The sequence below is a fragment of the Lipotes vexillifer genome, unplaced genomic scaffold, assembly GCF_000442215.2.
Source record: "Lipotes vexillifer unplaced genomic scaffold, Lipotes_vexillifer_v1.1 scaffold1395, whole genome shotgun sequence".
NCBI lineage: Eukaryota > Metazoa > Chordata > Mammalia > Artiodactyla > Lipotidae > Lipotes > Lipotes vexillifer.
The window spans coordinates 233,418-237,545 of NW_006772472.1; positions in this window are offsets into that span (position 1 = coordinate 233,418).

Sequence of the window (4,128 nt, forward strand, 5' to 3'; positions counted from 1 at the left end):
TATTTTAGAGCATTGGATACAATTGAAAGCTCCTGTGTTAAATGATAGACTAAATTGGCAGGGATGAAAATCAAAAATTAAGAGTAAAGAGGAAGAAGCTGGCAGAAAAAAAAATAGATTCTTGGGAAAGAATTCAAAACTCAACTCACAAAAGTTGAAAGAAAATAAGTGTTTGATGTACTAGGAGGAGGAATGAGAAAAAATATTTTGCAGAACTGATCTCTGGTGGCCTCAGCCTGCAGCAGCTTGAAGCAGGATTTCAGTTCCCAGCCAGAGACTGAGGTCGGGCAGTGGCAGTGAGAGCACTGAATCCTAGCCACCAAAGAGGGACAAGTGGCCATGACAAGGCCCTGGCCTGTCAGCTGTGTAGAAATGAATTTCCACATAGAGATGGAAAGTAGTGAAGCAAGTAAAGCGTTTATTAGGAGGAAGAAGGGTACAGTACGTGTGGATAGACACACGGGTGGGCTTAGAGAGAGAGAGTTGCGCCCTCGTGGTAGTTTGAATCACTTTTATGTGGCATTTCTTTCGGGTTTCCTTTGACCAATCATCTTGCTTTGACTGGTTCTGAGTTCGTATTTGGTATATCTCAGGGTCCTCCCACGTGTGCTTGCACATCTCTTAGCCAAGATGGATTCTAGTGAAGAGGACTGTGGGTAGTTGACATCACTTACTGTAGGGTGGCGTTTCCTCTCTTTTTGACCTCCAAGGAGCCTTTCTGCACATGTGTAGTCAGGGAGGTCTCCTTGACTTCGAGAATGAGGAATATGTGGTCTTTTATTTCTTATCTGGGCAGAGCCCAGCCTCTTCCATCATCCTGCTTTTATGGAGTTTCTGCTATTATGGAGTTTCTGGCCACAGGGGATGAACTTCAGCTGTTTGGCTGGGGGCCCATCTATCTCCTGCCTCAGAGCAACAATAGAGTGAAAGAAAGCCTGGAAAGAAGGTTCAGACACCTGAATTCATTTTTTTTCAAAATATATTCAGGAATATTTTCAGTCAGGCACTTTATTAGGCTTATGGGATAGAAAGTTGAATAAGACATTAGGAAATGTATAGTTACTTTAGGTAGACATACACATAAGTAAAAAAATTACAATAAATTGTGCCATAAAAGACATACAAAACAGGCATTTTATAATTAAAATGTTAGCATCTGATTGCTTGGCTGGGAACATACAAGGGAAAGGTGACAAGAAGTCATTTGAGCTAAGTATTAAAAGATGAAAAAGTGTCCCATTCTGTGCTCCTTCTCACCCCCAAGAGAAGAAAGAGCATTCCAGGCAAGGAAGAGCACTTAAAAAGATAGGTAAACTGAGCCATGTCACTAACTGGGCCTGGGTCAGTTGGTTTTATTGAGGAAGGGAGACAGCTGTGTGCAATTATAGGAGCGTGTAGGAGGGAGGGAGAGCCGTAAAGAGAGAATATGTATACAAATTAACTTTGGGGTGAATAGGAGAAGATATTTTGTGTTTTTTGTTGGTTTGTTGGGAGAAGGATACTTTTATGCTTAAATTATATAGAGCTGTTTGGAGCAACATCTTCAAGCTTCTTTGGAAAGGAGGAATACTAGTGGTGAAAATAGACCAAACAGAGAAAAGATTGGTATACAGAACAGAGAAAGGAGTGATTAGAAAAACATAATTTGATGCAACATTTTCAGATATAAATACTTTAGAATCTATACACAATACATTTTTGGAGGGAGGAAACTAGGAAAGCTGAGGAATAGTAATATCTTACAACTACGGAGACTTTGGCCTCGAGTATCTCCAATTCTGAGATGCAGGTCACAGGTTAAATCACAAAATGAAATTGTGTTATAGTGTTTATGTTGCTCCTTTGTATTAAAGAATATTAGTTATAAAAGTAGTAACTTTCATTAAAACATTTCTTAAACAGCCCCCCAAAATCTTTATGATTAGTCTGGTTGGGAATAATGGTAGACTAAATCGCTGGTTTGATTTTGAGTTTTCCTCTTACTTTACTTTTTTTCCCCCATAAAATGATAGGATTAAGCAATTACATAGTAAATTGAGACCAATCATTTTAAAGTGAAATCCCAAATAATAGCAATAACACAACATAAAAGGAGAAATGTATACATGCAAAGTAATAGATTTAATACTTATGGTTGTATCCTGTCTCTGTCATCTATCAGCCAATATATTCCAATATATGATATAGAAAAGGGAAATGAGTTTGGCTTCGCAATTGACTTGCAAATAGCATCACAGGCAAGTGGAATTCAATGGAAAACTACAGCAGATAGACATTTCTCATTGACTTTCATTATACGTGCAGCCTGAAATATGAGTGAGAAGACGGTACCTCGGGGTTTGGCCTTGTCTTTCTGCAGAACTGGCAGAAAAAAGGAGAGCTCAGTAGATTCACATCAGGGAAATGCTGAAAAATACTGTTAATTTTTCCCTAAGTCACTGTTTGCAAAACAAGTAGAATAAATAAGAGGAGAATACCAATTTACCATTCTCAAATCTATATTCCTGAAAAAGACTAGCAATGTTTGAGCAGAGTAAAAATTCATCTTCAGTGAAAAAAGTTATATTTAGCCACATATACATATATATATTCTTTTCCTGTAGGTAGGTATTATCCACTTTTCAGTCCTGGGCACTGACATTTTATGAGAATATGCTCCTGGAGTACTTTTACAATTCACATCTTGCATAAAACCATATAAATATTGACAACTGAGAGATTTCCATTCACCTGCCAATTGATTACTGCTACTGTTATTAGTAACAACACATTTTGCAATTTGAAATTATGTGATAACTGACATACTTCACATTATTTTCGATTTTGCACATAAATTTTCACATAAATTTTATGCTACACTATTTTAAATTACTGTAATTCAAATTCATATACACATACATTTTTAAAGACATATTTGGAGTTTTATTTCCAAAAGTTGGCCTAATTTAACAGCCCAAGCTGATAGGGTTATATCCTTATCTATTTGTTGACCCGCCTGTGTTTCTCAAAGAAATTAAAGCTGAAAGAATTAAATGCTTCTATGAAATAATAATAAAATGCTGACCTTAATATTGTATACTTGGATATAATATCTTATTAGAATTGTTACTTGTCTTCAGTCTTAAATCTTTAATACAATTAGGTAGATTAATGACTTAAAATTTTTTTATTAGCTAAATAGTCATGCATGGTTCTTATTATACACCGTGCTACCATAGTTATTTTCTTTTTAAGAATGTGACTTTTGCAGTACTTACAAAGATGATATTATTATACAAAACCTGACACGATAGGTCTATTTAGCACACTCAATAATTAAGATTACTTGAAAATTGCTAAAAGCATATGTTCCCAAGAAGAAAAACATCTACTTAATAATCTTTTTTATTTAAAAAATGCCCTATCTTTCTTACAGAAAACTTCAGGGCTTTGTACCATTGTCAAAAACAACATTGTCTCAGTTTATAGAATGATAGATAGATATCATAACATAACATAAGATAAATTACCAAACAGTCCTGACAGAAGAAACAATATGTATCTTTTTTAAAATACTATTTTTGCAACATTCTTTAGAATATAATTATGTTTTTGTTTTCTATCCAATAATGAGAAAATTCTAAACTTAAGTACTAGCAAGTAGAAACTATGTATCTACCATATAACTGATGGACTAATTAAATTAGGTTTCACTCTAAGGGAATTTTTTGTAGGTGAAATTAATGGCTTAGAGTTTCTTCCTGTAAATAAGCACTTTTTAAATACAAGACCGTAACTAAACCAGTACTTTGTATGATATCAACACTAAGAATGGTAGCAGTTTTATGAATTTGTGTAATAAGCTCTTTAGAATGGATGACTATAGTCCTCATTTATTTCATCCGAGGAATCCAAACTGTTATTATCAATATTAAATCTAATCATATTATATCCTAAAACATTATTTGAATTCACTGATGTGAAGGCAAATGATCATAAAATGTTCTCTTACGTACATTACAGAGGAAACAAACACCCTAACCATTATTTCTGAGAGGACAGAGTATTAAAATGTTACTAGATGATAGCCCAGCTTGGGCTTACAGAATTAATGAAGAACACATGTTCTAGGTGACGTGTATGCATGAC